The sequence below is a fragment of the Cebus imitator genome, unplaced genomic scaffold, assembly GCF_001604975.1.
Source record: "Cebus imitator isolate Cc_AM_T3 unplaced genomic scaffold, Cebus_imitator-1.0 Scaffold89, whole genome shotgun sequence".
Lineage (NCBI taxonomy): Eukaryota > Metazoa > Chordata > Mammalia > Primates > Cebidae > Cebus > Cebus imitator.
In genome coordinates this window covers 1,431,093-1,447,198 of record NW_016107404.1, presented here as the reverse complement: position 1 = coordinate 1,447,198, position 16,106 = coordinate 1,431,093, and the positions used below count along the sequence as shown (strand labels likewise).

Below are 16,106 nucleotides of genomic sequence, written 5' to 3'. Positions count from 1 at the left end.
TGGCTCCCAGAGGCCCTGTGCAGGGGCAAGTGTTAACCCTTTTGTTGCTGTTAACCCTTTTGTTGCTGGACTCAGGGAGGTCACTGAAGGTGCCAGGAAAGAGTGGGTGGCTGAGGGCACTAGTGGGGCTCATGGTAGTGGCTATTTCCCAAGAGATGCAGAAGTTTTTCAATATTTTAATAATTGGTATGGCTGTACCAGTGCATACAGGTTTGGCTGAGGGAAAAAATGGAGACTTGCCCATGGTTTCTTAGGGTCACTGCAAGTGTGTCTTTCCTGAACCCTCTGTAGATGTGGCGACAGGTTCTTCTTCCTCTGCATGTCCATACAGAGCGTAATATCAGTTTCTGGAGTTATATTCAGTAACTGCCATGTTCTAGCTCATCAGGGGTGAGCCTCATGTGACCCAAAGGCCGTGCCCAGTTCCACAAATGAGGTGTCCTCCATCTTCACTTCCCTCCATGGCAATATGTACTTCCTGATGTTTCTCTCATAGCAGGCAGCCAATCAGAGGTGGCCAAAAAAAAAAAATGGTTGGCTTTTTGTTGGGTTCAATCTGCATTAAATTCCATTAGGGAATTTAAAGGTAAGACCTGCCATTCTCATAGACAGTGTGGTCAATGACACATTCTCTCTCCGCAGTGGGTTTGACCATTCCTCTTCTTCACAGTGGCAAGACACTGGCCTGAGAGACTAGAGGCTACTCCACTGCCAGCAGCTACAAGGCCTTGGGTGAGAATTTCCCTCTCTGGGCTTTGCTTTCCTTCTCTGCAAAACAAGTGCTCGGAAGAGTCGATCTCTCAGCTTCTGCTCAATTTCTCAGTTTCTGAAATGGTTTGATCCAGTGGTTCCCTTCCGCTGCTGCAACGATGTTGAGAAGGTTGGCTGGAGAGCCAGGTGGGCTGGCTTCCAATGCCAGTTCAGCCACTCTCAAGCTTTGGGCATAACAGTAGGATTCTAGTGAAGGTTAAATAAGTTCACACAGGTAAAGTGTTTAGAACACATGGTCCTTAGTAAACCCTCAATGAATATTACCTATTTTTGCTGCCTCTGCTTATCAGTAGGTTTTGTGAAGGCTGGAATCTTATCTGTATTAAGTGATATCTAAAGCTGCCATATTCTAATCCCTAGCTGAGTAACCCATGAGCATGTTCCCATCAGGGTCTCTCTCCTGTATTAGAAGGAACAGAACTGGGCTGGGCGTGGTGGCTGTAATCCCAGCACTTTGGAAGGCCAAGGCACACGGATCACCTGAGGTCAGGAGTTCGAGACCATCATGGCCAACATGGTGAAACCCCCATCTCTACTAAAAATACAAAAATTAGCCAGGTTTGGTGGCTGGCACCTGGAATCCCAGCTACTCGGGAGGCTGAGACAGGAGAATCACTTGAACCTGGGAGGTGGAGGTTGCAGTGAGCCAAGATCTTGCCATTGCCCACTCTAGCCTGGGGAACAAGAGTGAAACTCCGTCTCAAAAAAAAAAAAAAAAAAAAAAAGAAAACCCCGTGTCAAAAAAAAAAAAAAAAAAAAAGAAGGAACAGAAGTGACATGCACTGAGGTTTCACTCTGTCAGATAGACCCTGTACCAGACACCGAACATGTACCATCTCACGGATCCTCATAACAATGGCAAGAGCCAACACGTGTTCTCCCCTTGCTCTACTCCTACGGAAATGGATGGAGGCTCACAAAGATGAAAGCCACATGGCTAATAAGTAGTGGATTATGGATTCAGACTCAGTTCTGCAGGGCTCCAAAGCCCATGCCAGGGCGAACAAAATGAATTCCTCTGGAAAGACAATTCATGATCAGCCCAGGCTCTTCCCAGGGTAGAAAGCTGATACCTACATTTGTTGAAGGAAGCCATGCTGTGGGTCAGCGCAGACAGCATTTCCCCTGAAGCCTTCTCCCTCTTCTTTCAAGCCAGGCTTAAGGATCTGAACAACAAAGGGAGATGAAAGAACCTTATTGATGAAGTCCTCTATCCTGGGAAGAAGAAGTTTAAAAAATAAAATAAAAATGAAGAATGGAGTTGGCAGGGGGCCGTTGATCGGGGAGAGAACAATCCTTGGCAAATATCTTCGGTTAATAAATTCCATTTGCCTCTAAAATGTGTGCCAACTATCTAAGCAGGAAAAAAATTTCACACACCAGGTCAAACCATTGCCAAAAGGCCTCTCCAGTCTGCCTGCCCACATCCCCTGTTTCCATAATCTCCCAGGAGGCAGCCTCCTGTGGACTCCTGTGGTCTTCCCCCTGGAAGGCTGACCTTTTTCATGAAGGAGATTCTGGGGGATTTAGGCATGTTCTCCTCCTAGGCCCAGGAGAATGTGTTCTATTGACCCTGCAGGTCTTTATGCATAACTATCTTCCCCTTCCCCTTCCCCCTCCCCTCCCCTTTCCTTCCCTCCCCTTCCCCTCCACTTTCTCTCCCCTTCCTCTTCCCTCCTCTCTCCTCCACTCTCCTCCTCTCCCCTCTTCTCCACTCTCCTCCCCGCCCCTTCCCTCCACTATCCTCCCCTCCCCTCCCCTCCACTCCCCTCCCCTCCCCTCCCCTCCCCTCCCCTCCCCTCCCCTCCCCTTCCCTCCCCTTCCCTTTCCTCCCCTCCCTTCTCTCCATCTTACTGAACCAGGAGGTAGGAAACTTTTCCCATCTCTCTCCTGCTTCCCTCTGAGGTTCACTCACCTCTTCTCAGTCAAGAGTAACTCTTTCTTTCTCTTAAATCTGCTTGGTTTTGTTGGGTTGGGAGAAATGAGTTTTCCTGCACCTCCAGCCTTCTGCCTTCACTCATGAATAAATTCAACACATTTTCTGCAGGGCCTACTGGTGGCTTCCATTTTGAAAAAATGCACCAGGTCTCAATATTAGATTTGGAGACAATTACAGTTTGTGCCAAGGACTTGTTCATTTTTTTTTTAATTGAATTTGCTTAGGGATATGACCTCTTAAAGGTCCTGTGGGTAGATTTATGCCAAAACATACACCATTCAGGGACTCATGAAGCCAGCTGGGGAATATCTGGATGAAAAAGAAAGGCATTTGTCAACATTGTTCTGCCAAGCTGGAGAGCAAATGTAGGTCTAGTTTAAACTAAAATGAAGCCAGAGAGTTGATTATCTTTTCCCCTAGATGGACCATCGTTCTACCTCCAGCTCAACTTTTCCCTTTCTGGAATACAGAGAGGCTGACTTCCACCACATGGTCATCCAGCCCAACTGGGAGAGTGCATCCAGTATGGCTGCTTGTTTCAGAAAGAAGCATGCTCGCTCTCCTATGGCTGGACCTTGGGGCAGAGCTACTCTTATTTTTCCCTCTGGTGTACTTTGGAGACTTTTTGAGAGCCTGATGATTTCTTTTAATTTTTTTTTTTTTTTTTTTTTTTTTTTTTTTTTTTTTTTTTTTTACTTTTTTCTTTTTTCTAATAGAGACAGGGTTTTGCTATGTTGCCTGGGCTGATCTCTAACTCCTGGCTCAAGCAAACCTCCCTCCTCTGTCTCACAAAGTGCTGGAATTCCAGGCATGAGCCACTGTGCCTGGACTGAGCCTGATGATTTCTTATTCCATGAGGTCATAGAAATTGGAGTCTTTGGGTGGGTAAGACTTCTCTGGGGTCAGAATACCCAGAGCCCAGCCCCTATTCAAGTTAACCCTTCCTTCCTGTTTCTCTTCTTTCAGCAACTGTTTTTGATGCTATGTTCCTTGCATGGTGCTAGATGCCAAGGATGCAATGAAAAATAAGAAAGACAGGTTCTTGCCTTAATGGAACATGCTGTCTGGTGAAAGAGAGAGACGGAAAGCACCAATAGGAGTCAGCTGGTGTAGCACAGCAAGCGCAGCAAGAGCCACCTGCAAAGTTTCTGATATCACATGTTTTGTCTTTTGTCATTAAAAGTTTCATTTTAGCATAAACTCTTTGAGAGTCAATTCTGACACTTTTATTGGAGTTGGAATGGGGCAAGGGGTGGGAGCCGGGGCTGCCAGGGCCATCTTGCTGCCCCCAGGGAGAACAGATCTGAGGTAGAGACAAGCAGAGTGAGCGGAACTGAGAGATGAGCAAAGAAAAGCAGGGCCCTGGTGAAAGAATGTTACGACATCCTGCCTCTGCTCCATTCCTAGAGTTTGCAGTTCACACGCAAGCCAGTATGTTCCCTTTTGTCTTTGATAAATGCGTGTAATGAAACAAGTGAATAAACACAAGTGTTCATGGACACAGCACAGGCACCTGCTAAGCTGGCCACCTTGGGTCTGGTTTCCTGATGTCCTAAGAAGCACCAGCTTCCTTAATCCCCTGGGAGACCCTGTGAGAATAGGAGATAATGTGATGGTTAACTGCTGAGAATTCTCAGCCTGCCTACAACGGCCTTGAATCAGCAACACATGAGGCTTCCAGATTAGTGAGTACTTAGACATATAGTGGAGTATGAGCCAAAGGTGAAAGAAAAGGAGACAAAGAGGCTGCAGAGAGAGACAGGCAGGAGCGAGATGGTGTGAGGGAGGTGGGAGATGGGTGCTCTTTCTAGATTCCTGTGCAGTAAGGCTCTGCTGGGAAGCCTGTGATTCCATGGCACTCGAACGTGTGGGTCACTGATGGAACTGGGTGCTCCACATCACATAAGCCCTGTGAGCATTAAAATAACAATCTCCATGTTGTGGCACCTGCAGAGAAGTATCAAAGGGGTTGAAGCTGTTCAGGCAGGAGAAGGTGAGGAGCCTGAAGCTATGACCTGGCAAGTGAGTGTGAATGCCTGTCTTCCAGTCTAAACCATCAGGGTGGGGCCCAAGTCCTACTCATCTCAGTAACCGTCAGAGGATCTGGCACATAGAAAGAGCTGGAATAAAATGTGTTTTGTAAATAACAAATTGAAAGATTGGGCTACACTTGGGACTCAGGAGCTAGTTCAAACCCTGGTTTGGAGAAGAAAGGTGGATCCTTGGAGAGATTCCAGCCTGCTGGACTCTTCCTTCCACTGGGTAGAGTTGGCAGGGACTGCAGGTTAGTTTCCCTGACGCAGGGTCCTCTTGCCATGCTTCACTGTGCTGCAGGGTGAGGACACACCTGCAGGTTAAAGGGGCATGTTTGGAGAGAACCATGGTTAGGAGCCTTGTGGCATCCTGGCCTGGCTTCCCTGCCTTCAAGGACCAACAACGATGAACTCTGTCTTGGAGCAGCTGGGCCCTTTTCATCGCCGTCCGGGCTACAGTATTTCCAGATGATTCTCACATTACAGTTTCTGAATGTCTGCCTTTGCCTACCTCACTCCCCCGCCCCTCCACCCACCCACCCAGTTAGCTACTGGATAGCAATTCCAGTGTCTCAGTGGGATTCAGTGGGGTGAGAGGGAATGCATTGCTATCCTGTACCTCGAACCTTCTCTTGGCAAAAAAAAATTCCATCTTCCCCCAAAAGAGTGGAAGAAAAATGACTGCTGGAATAGCAGAGCTGGAAGATTTAAAGGCTTCTTGGGATAATTAAAGACTTAGGCTCTAGCCCACACCAAATCATTGATTAGTAGGGGGCTCTTGAGCAGTTCAAATCAATTTATTCATTCATTCAACAAGCACTGAATGATTACTACCTGTCAGGCTCCATGCTATGCATCAAGGATGTAAACGTAAGGTCTTTTAGGCTGACTGATGGTGCCATGGATACTCTAACGACCCCCGTGACCTGCATGTACACCTCTGGAGGGCCTTCCGGAATTAGAAAACCTGAAGTAGCTGAAAAATCATGAAAAACGATCAACCCCTGTGGCACCTAACTAACCTGAGACATTCTTCTATTGTTTCTTATTGTGGCCTCAATTGACAAGGCCATTGGACTTTGTAACTGACCTTGGTCAGCCTCCTGACTCCAGACCCTATGACCCCCTCCCAGCTTGCAAAAAACCCCCCTAAACAGTAACTTCTGTAACTTTCCACTGCCTACCCCAAACCTATAAAACCAACTCCTACCCTCCGCCCTCCACTGACTCTCTTTTCGGACTCAGCGTGCCTGTACCCGGGTGAATAAACAACCATGTTGCTCACACAAAGCTTGTTTGGGGGGGTCTCCTTATTCAGAGCGCGTGTTTTAACAGTAAAGCTAACCAAAGAGCATTTTCTACCTTTGCAGACTATATGGGGAGATAGACAGCAGTGAACACCATTACTTACAGCGTAGTGCAATTCATGGTAGTATGGTAATGTAATTAATAGGAGTGGCATATGGGAGGAACCCAGGATCCATGGAACCGCAGCAGAAGGCCACATTCATGGACTTGCTCCCTCATCTGTGCTTTGAGTGTGTGGTGCCATATCGTGAAAGGAAGGTAGGGAGGCTTTGTTGTGCCTGTTGTCCCAGGTTGGGCTCCAAAGCAAACCCTGGGCAGTGAGTGGTTCTCAAACCCCAGTACACATTCTAATTAGAACCTGGTAGAGAACTTATTTTAAAAGGTCGATTCCCGGACCTGACCCTAGCAATTCGTATTCATTAGGTTCAGGATAATCTGCATTTTAAAGAAGTACCTTGGGCTGATTCTGATGCAGATGGTCCATAGACCACACTTTGATAAGGACTGTCAGTAAAGCCCCTGACAATGAGAAGGTACTACAATTTCCTCACCTTTAAGTCATTTTCTTTGAGTTAGCAGAAAAAGTGTTCATGATAGAGCCTGGATTTTGGCTTCTTCCCCAAGGTTCAGGCTTCAACTTTTTCTCTGTGCTACCAGCTAAAATAATTGTCAGGCTGTCCGTTTGACAGAAAGCACACCTATTCATGCAGTTATTCTTGATTCAGATGTTTGGGGATAAATACAGTGAAACTATAATATGTAGTCTAAATTGTTTCCTTTTAGAAAAACACCTAAATATCCTAATTAAGGCAATAAAAAGTATGAGTTAAGAGGATGCATGGGCTCTGAGGTCATTTTGCCTAAGCTTCCAATCTGAGCTTATTCCCTTAACAGCCTTATGACCTTGGGCAGTTACTTTACCTCTCTATGCCTCAATGTCCTTATATGAAACCAAGACTGATGGTAATGGCACTTACCTAAAAGGGTGTGACAGGAGTTAAATGGGTTGAGGCATACAATAAGCACTTAGCATGGCACCTGGTGGTTATAAACAAGAAATGCTGTTATTAACAAAGCTGAGTGAACAAAAATTCCCAGGAGCTAGAAATCAAGAGAGAACTGAAAACTAGAAAAGTGATCACACTGGCTGTCTCTTATAGTTACCATAGATGAGAGTGGTATTGGTGTTAGAGCTGGTCTTATTTGCACAGAGGCTCAGGCTTTAATACTGTTCAGGGGCAGGAAACAAATTCTTGAGCCTGTGGGAGGTGGCATGTTGGCACTGAGATGTCAATCTAAAGCCAGGACCCTGGAAGGGCAATGTCCTTTAAAACATTGCATAAAAAAATCAATCCCTAGCAGAGAAAAATGAGAGGAAAGCATGTTTATCTTTAGCTCAGGAGGGGGAAATGTCTCCCTTAAGAATTCAGAGCCGCTGGCATGAACCTTTCATGTGTTTGGGGTGGAGGGGAAAATGTCTTAAGAATTCAGCCTTTCATGGGTTTGGGGTTTAAATAAATAATTCCTGCACAACCTAGAAATCCCTGGACTAAAGAAATAACATAAACTTTGGTATGGGCCAATTATACTCTGTTAGAAGCAAGCAGTTTGATTACACAGGTTTCTCCAGTTTAAAGCCCTGCTGAAGATGAGCTCACAATCTGAAATCATACAATACTGAAGGAAAAAACATAAGCAAAATTCTGCAGAGTCAACAAACAACAGGATTAGACTTTCAAGGGCCTTAGATTATACAACCATCAGAGGAGATAATTAAGTATGTTAAAATAATTAACAATATAAAATAAAGCTTAAAAAACATAAATGCATAAAATCAGGCTTTAAAAATAAATACTAGTTGTTAAATACAGTGAATTCTAAGTTTCTCTTCAAAGAATCAATATGTCAGTATATTCAATTTCCTTGTCCTTTGTTCTCCAAAGTTTACCTTCCTCGTTTTCTTCGTCTCCTTGCCGCTAGTTTTAGTAAACAAACTTCCCACCATCTCTAATTACTAGTTCACATCTGTTCCCCTGGTTACCTGCACCTATTCCTTTCTCTGAAACCACACATCCCCCTCATGGATCCCCCTCCTAACCTACATATTTAGAGTCCTGACTCATCCTAGTCACCTTCTCCATCTTGAGTCACCCCTGGTCACCTGCTGTGTCCTGAGTCACCTGGTCACCTGCTCCATCCTGAGTCACTCCTGGTCACCTGCTCTGACCTGGGTCACCTTTAGTCACCTGATCTGTAACCATCTTTCCTGCTGAAACTGCTCACCCTGCCTCTCTGGCTTGTACCCCTGCTCTCTTAAATTAGCCAATCAGAATTAGCTTAGTCTCTGCAGTCCAACCCTAGCCAATAGAGGAATGACTTAGCAGTAGGGGCTACCTGTGATAAGAACCTCTTCTCTCTTGTTCAGGTGTGCTCTTGCCATTGCTCCATCTGCAAGATGCACCCTTCTATAGAAGTAAATTGCCTTGCTGCGAAAATTTATGTTTGAGTGCTATTTCTTTTGCAGCACTGTAAATTTATTTCTAACATACCCTTTCTTGGAAATAAGAAAAATATTCATTAATTTAAAACTCAGTGAACAGATTAAATAGTAGATTAGAGATAGTTGAGAAACAATAGAAAACTTGGAGCTAAATGTGGGAAAGTACCTGGATGGAGATTGGAGATGAAAATTCTGAAAGCGATATTAGGAGACTTGGAGAATAAAATGAGAAAGTCTATCATATATTTAAGAGGACTTCCAGGAGAGAAAACAGAGAGAATGGGGTGAGGTGAGGAAATGTTTGAAGAGAAGGTGGCTGAGAACCAATGAAAGGTAAGAATGTTCAGATTCAGGCTGGGTGCGGTGGCTCACCTCTGTAACTGCAGCACTATGGGTGTCTATGGTGGGAGGATTGCTTGAATCTAGGAGCTCTAGACCAGCCTGGGCAACAAAGAGAGACCCCATCTCTACAAAAATTTAAAAATGTAGCCAGCCATGGTGATATGTGCCTGTCATAGCTACTTGGGATGCTGAGGTGGGAGGATCACTTGAGCTCAGGAGTTGAGGTTGCAGTGAGTTGTCATCACACCACTGCCCTCCAGCCTGTGTGATACAATAAGACTCTCTCTCCAAAAAAAAAAAAAAAAAAAAAAGCTTAGATTCAGGAGTCATAATGATGAACCCCAAAATAGATAAATAAAACAAAATGTTCTTTTAGATATATACTTTATAAAAGATACACACTTTATGAATATACACACTCTATACACTTTATAAAAGAAACCAGAGAGAAAAGACTGACATCTACTACAGTGGAGCATGCCCTGGGAGAAGCCATGTAGATCACATCAATGGGAGTGTTCCCAGGTCTGTGACCCAGGCATGGAGCCTGGATAACGAGGGACCCGTGGCCAGCTGATTGTGACACAGGTAGGGGCACAGGCAGAGGCTGAGATCAAGGATGCCTTTAAAAGCAGATGGAGGATTTGGACTTGGTACAGAAAACTTCAAGGAACTCTTGCATTGTTACAAGGATCCAGTGAGACAAGATAAACAGGCTTGATAACTAAAAGGCAATTTTCAAAGGATGATTTTGCAGTGACTGTGGTGTAGAAATGAAGCTATTCTGAGACTCTTTGTCTTCAACTTCAAACTGCTATTTTTTTTTTTGTTTGTTCTTTCCCTTCTTAACTTCTCTTTAATAGCACAAAGCGGTTTTGCAACAATCTGAGGTGTTTGAGAAAAGTGTTAAATTAGTTTGCACAAATGCTTGCTATTTCACTCCAGATTAGCCACCCTGTGTGCAATGTGGACAGATATTCTGGAAATGGCATAAATTATCCCACTTCGTTCACCACCTCTGTTGCTTGGTCAGGCTGACCCTACTCAGAAAAACTTCAGATTGGGCCAAACAAGGGTATTCTTTGGGCTGAGAGAATGTCCCTGAAAACTCTGATTTTATATAGAGGTTGGTATTTTTATGTATTCTCCATTTTCCTGAGCCATTGTTGACAAATGGAAAGTTGAAAAACATTTGCCCAAGAAGCCCCAATAAAGAGTCATGCATAGCCTGCCAAGAAATGTGAGTGAATTAGCAAAGGCTGGCCCAGGGAAATGAGGAAATGGGCTGGGTACCACCCAGTTCACCCCACCGCCCACCCAGAAGCTTTTATCTCATTGGCCTGTGACATGAGGACACATCTGGCTTAGGGAGCTTCGAGAGAGCTTGTTCTTCCAATACATTTTTCATTGAGTCATGACTACATGACAGACACTGTACTAAGTGCGCTGGGGACACTACAGTAATCCCAGACAAAGCGACTGCTCTCTGGAGCTTAGAATCTAGAGAAAAATGCAGATCAGTAATTAGATACAGCTCTGAAAGTATTATGTGGTGGCATTTACAAACATAGCAGTGGGGAGAAGTCATATCTGAGGCTTGCGAAGAATAAATGAGTTGCTGAGAAAAGGATATTCAAAGATGTGTACATTGTTCAATTTTTGTGGAGCACCAAAATGAGAGGTGAACTAGGAGAAATATTGCTGGAAAGTCAGGCGGGAGCCAGACCAGAAGGAATCCTGTAAGCCATGAGAAGATTTGATCTCGAGGACTTTAGGGGCATTGAAGGGTTTTGTGCAGGAAAGTAACCTGATTAGATTTTCTTTTTAGAAAGTTCACTCTGGCTACCATCTGGAGATTCCATTAGAGGAGAGAAACAGGAGGCAGGGAAATCCATCATGCGGCTTTTGCAGCAGTTGCAGGCAGAACCAGGTGGGAGTGGTGGAGTGGAAAGTGGGAAACTTAAAGAGGCGCCTCTGCAGGGGAATTGGTAGGAGTTGGTGACTGAATGTGGACTTTGAGAGAGAGTGAGGACTCAGGACCATGTTCAGGGTCCTGGTTTGAGCGTTAGGCAGATGAGAGGAAGAAGAGAGAGTTGTGGCCTTCAGTGGAGCAGAACAGAAAACATTTAAGGAAACTTAAGGCCAGCTTCACAGCTCTTTAACCTGTGCTGCCTAATGGGTCTGCATTCAGAAGGGCCCAGTGTATGCTTGGCTGGCCATCTTGAAATCTGTAACAAATTAATCTTTGAATGTGTGTTTTGTAAGTGAAGACTGATAGAACAATGGGGCATGCAGAGGAGGCATTCGCGATGTGTGTGTCCTCCTTTCCTTGCTGCTCCATTTGGATAGAACATTTGGGATGCCCTGTAAACACCAAAAATTCCAGTGGACCTACCATGCATGGTGGCTCAGGGAGACTCAAGCAGGCATAAGATAAGCATGGTCTGAAAGCTCATGGCTTTGAGTCTCTCTTAACAGAGAGATTCCCTACTCCTGTTCCCTATTTACATGACTGTGACTGCGTAAGTGGATGCTCCGCACTGTAAGGCTGTGCTTTCTGTTCAAATCAGAACTTGTTTCAAATACAGAAAGAAGGCAATGGTGATCTAAGAAACAGAACGACCAAGGAGACTTCCTTAGTCCTGTTACTTCCCTGTGTCAGCCAACCACTGTTGCTGAAACCGATGATATAGAAGGAAAGAAAAACACAGGGCAATGTGTAGTTTCTTGTCCTCTGTGTCCTTCCTTACTTCTCATTAAATTGAAGGTAGAATTTGAAATAAAATACAGAATTTTAAAAAACAGGAAAAATAAATGGAAAAGAGAATGTTGGTAGACTGCCCATTTATCAAACACACTTAAGTCTGTGCAGTATTTCTACTTTTCTGGCAAGAATGAAATACATATGCATGTATGAGCTACAAAATACAAATTGTGTAATTTCAGTGATTTTTTTTTTCAGAGACTTGAAAAATAGTCTTGCTTTATTGTCCAGGCTGGAGTGCACTGGTGCAGTCATAGCTTATTGAAACCTTGAACTCCTGAGCTCAAGTGAACCTTCTGCCTTAGCCTCCCAAGTAGCTAGGACTATATCTGCATGGCACTACCACCTCCAGCCAGATTTTTTTGTTTTGGTAGAGATGGGGTCCTGCTGTGTTGCCCAGGCTGGTCTTGAATTCCTGTACTCAAACTATTCTCCTGCCTTGGTCCCCAAAATGCTGGGATCATCGCACGGCACCCAGCCTTGAGTTAATGTTCTTATATTTGCATTTTACAATACAAACAGTCAAATTTATGCTAATAATTTAGTTTTAATTTTTCTTAGAAGGCCACTTAATGACACTTTTAGCAAATTAAAACACTATGACAGGCCTGGCACAGTGACTCATGCTTGTAATCCAGCATTTCGGGAGGCCGAGGCAGGTGGATTACTTGAGGCCAGAAATTCAAGACCAGCCTGGAAAATATGGTGAAACCCTGTCTCTACTGAAAATATAAAAATTAGCTGGGTGTGGTGGTGCACATCTGTAATCCCAGCTACTCAGGAGGCTGAGGCACTAGAATCGCTGAACCCAGGAGGCAGAGGTTGCAGTGAGCTGAAATCATGCCACTGCATACCAGCCTGGGCAACAGAGCAAGACCCTGTTTCAAAACAAACAAAGAAACAAACCCACTATGACAGTGAGAATGCAAAACGGTACAACCACTTTGGAAGACAATTTGTTAGTTTCTTACAAAGCTAAACATAATCTTAACACCTGATCCAGCAATCACACTCCTAGGTATTTATCTAAATGAGTAGAAAACTTATGTCTACACAAACCTGTGCTATAAACATGAATGTTTATAGCAGCTTTATTCATCATTGCCAAAATTTCGACATAATCACAGTGACCTTCAGTATCCATTTGTGAATGAGTAAACAAACTGGTATATCCATACAATGGAATATTACTCAGTGATAAAAAGAAGTGAGCTATCAAAACAATTAAAATAGAGGGAGGACCATTACATGGATATTGCTTAGTGAAAGAAGCCAATCTGAAATCTGTATGATTCCAACTTGATGACATTCTGGAAAAGGCAAAACCATGGAGTAAGTTATAAGATCACTGGTTTCCAGGAGCATGGGAGTAAAGAGGAGGAAAATGGATAGACGGAGCATGGGAGGTTTTTAGGGCAGTGAAACCATTCTGTAAAATACCGTAATGATGGGTACATGACATTATGTGTTTGTCAAAACCTGTACAATGTGCAGCACAAAGAGTGAACCCTGACTCAGAGGACAAGGAGCTCTGTATTTTCTGTTCAATGCCAAATGGTACAGCCACTTTGGAGGACAGTGTAAACAATGTAAACTGTGAACTTTAGTGAAAAATAGTGTGTCAATATTGGCTCATTCTTGGTCATGAATGTACCACACTAATGCAAAGGAGGAGGGGGTATATGGGAGCTCTGTGTATTTTCTGCTCAATTTTTCTGTAAAAAATAAAGTCTATAAATTGTTTTAAAAAAGGAAAAAGGAAACTTCGTCACATAGTGTATTGACTTGTGGGAGGGACTAAGAGGCTGATGGTGGCAAAAGTGGCAGCCACTCTAGAAAGTCCTCACAGAGACTCACGGGCCTCTTTTCCTGGGCTTGTGCCCCCTTCTTTGTCAACAGGGAGTGGAGTCTTCCAGGCCCCAACTGCATGCTGGCTTTTCCTTTGGGTGCTCCTCAAACTTCAGGTGGCCTTTGTCAGAACTGGTGCTCAGGTGTGCTTTGTCATGAGCAGGGGCTCAGCCCTTCCTCTCTGCCCTACCTTTGCCCATTTCAGAATTTAGGAACCATGATTTCCTTCCAAATCCATAAGAGATGGGGAGTGCCATGTTTCCCTGGACAGTAAATAACTGTCAGCACTATCACAAAGGAGACTTTAGTACCATATCTGTCACTCACCGGGTGACCTTGACCAAGTTGCTTCAGCTCTCTGGGACTCATTTGACCTAGGGGCAAGTGGAAATGACATGGAGGGAGATAAGTTAGATGATTTTCCAAGAAAAGAATCTTCGTATGTAAAAAGATATAAGGGGGCTGCTCTGGTTGAAGGCAGGGAAAGTAGAGAGAGAGGTAGCCTGGAGTCCCGACCCACCACTCACCTGTCTTCTCGACCCACTGACACCCTTGAGCTCCAGAGTTTCTAGAACCCTAGGGTAGCATGGAGCATGGTTTGAAAACTCCTGATCCACTCACCTCATTTTATAAGTAGAAAGGCAAAGGACTTGCTCAAGGTCGTACAAGTAGTAGTTGTCAGGATGGAATTAAGACCCAGGTCTCTGGACATCTAATTCCGTGCTCTTTTGCCTCACTGTTTTGCCCCAGTCCTGTTGCGGCCACTCTTTGTTTATTGAGTGGGAAACACCCTCCAAGCCCAAACATGAGCTCTGCTCTCTGGGAATGGAAACAGCAACTCACACATACATCGTTGCCACAGCCCCTGTGCCCACCCAGGGTGCCAGCAATACGATCCTGACTCTTACAGATAATGTGCTTTTATAACCAGCTATGAGATTCCTCAGGTCCCCAGGCCTCTGAGATCCTTCTCTCTGGGATCTGGATGAACCATTGGCTTAGGGTTTTAAGCAGCTTTAGCGATTGTCCTCTGCGCCCACATAGCACTTAGTTATACACAGTCCTGTCTTCTTACAGCCTCATCCTTTTGGAGTATTGGTCTTAGCTCTTCAACTGGATGCTCTACTCTGTAAGAACACAGTTTCCCTATGCCTAATTTTGTGTTCTGTACACAGTCAGTGCTTAGTTAAAAGTGCTTAATCATGCTTCTTTTCAAGGTCATTCCACCTATTCCTGCTCATAAAATGGGAAGGGGAGCCACATCAAGCAGATTTCCAGAGGCAGGCCAGCTTTTGACCTATCAGAAAGGGCAGTGCACCACCTCGCCCAGCACGGGAAAAGTGAGAAGGAGCTAGGCTGGCGGCCAATGAGGGTGTACTACAAATAGCAGCTACAAGTTTGGAACATTTACTGTGCCGAACCCTGCATATGCGTGATCTCCGGGAATGCTAAAAACAACCTTTGATGGACTTATTCCATTGTACAGATGAGGGAACTGAGACGTAGAGAAGGGAGGTAACTTGGAAAAGGCTTTAGAACTATGATTAGAACTCAGGTCTAGCTGATGCCAAAGGCCAAGTTCATAATCTCCATATCAGGATGACCAAGGGCAATATAATTGGGTTTTTAAAAGTCCTAGGGTAACATAAAGAGCTTGCATATCATGTTTTTTGATAGCCCTCCGTAGGGTCTTTCACCTTCAGCCCACCTTGCTTTCTCTGCCTCCTGCAGCCTCCTAAAGAATTTAGGACACTGAATGAAAGGGCTAGAGAATGTAGAGCCAGTAAGTTTATAAACCAGACATGTCAACATGGCCCAGAGACCTCCAGGGATGGGAAAAGGGGGTCCTAGCTGAGACATGAACGCAGGCAGAGATGGGGTGACAAATACAGAAAATCTGCATAGTTTATCCCAAGGGCCTGTAAATCTGGAACACTGTGATCTAACTGGGCACTCCCGCAGATACAGACATGATGAGTAAAAGCTTCTCTCCAAGACCACCCAGGACTCGGAGAGTGTAGCAGGATGGTCACTCAGGCGTCTCGGAGTAGGACAGAGGATTTCATTCCCAGATCCAGATCCATCACTTATTAGCTGAGAGGCTTGGGGCAAATTGCTTAACCTTTAAACTTTACTTTGCCATCTGTATTATGGAAATAATAATACCAGCTTCAGAAGTTCGCAAATATTAAATGAGATTCTTTTTGGGTGCTTAGCTTTGTATCTGGCATAGGATAAACTTTCAAGACATAGTTACTATTACAGGCATTGATCGACTGACGACCTATGCAACTTACGACCATTCGACTTTACGACCACAATTGCTAGCCACGACTGCTCCGCGTCTGGCAGCGCGAACGTTGCCCAGCTGGGCGTACAACAGTGCGGACCAGCTTCCGGCAGCACTACCATCTCCGTGTGCATATAGCCTACTCAACTTACGACCAAATCATGTTACGACCGGTCTGTCGGAACCAATCGTGGTCGTAAGTCAAGCACTAGCTGTATTGTGGCTGGGCGTGGTGGCTCATGCCTGTAATCCCTGCACTTTGGGAGGCCAAGGCAGATGGATCACCTGAGGTTGGGAGTTCAAGATCAGCC

The 16,106-nt window shown here is 44.7% G+C and overlaps 1 long non-coding RNA gene across 1 annotated transcript; it reads right to left on the bottom strand.

The window, feature by feature from the left end:
- Nucleotides 1-610: 610 nt before the first annotated feature.
- On the bottom strand, nt 611-14,259 carry LOC119472198. Its single transcript, XR_005201312.1, has 7 exons — nt 14,127-14,259; nt 13,833-13,879; nt 7,216-7,360; nt 5,578-5,719; nt 4,906-5,057; nt 1,845-1,937; nt 611-768 (listed from the first exon to the last, which is right to left on the bottom strand). It is a non-coding gene; the product is annotated as an uncharacterized LOC119472198 (long non-coding RNA).
- Nucleotides 14,260-16,106: the final 1,847 nt, after the last annotated feature.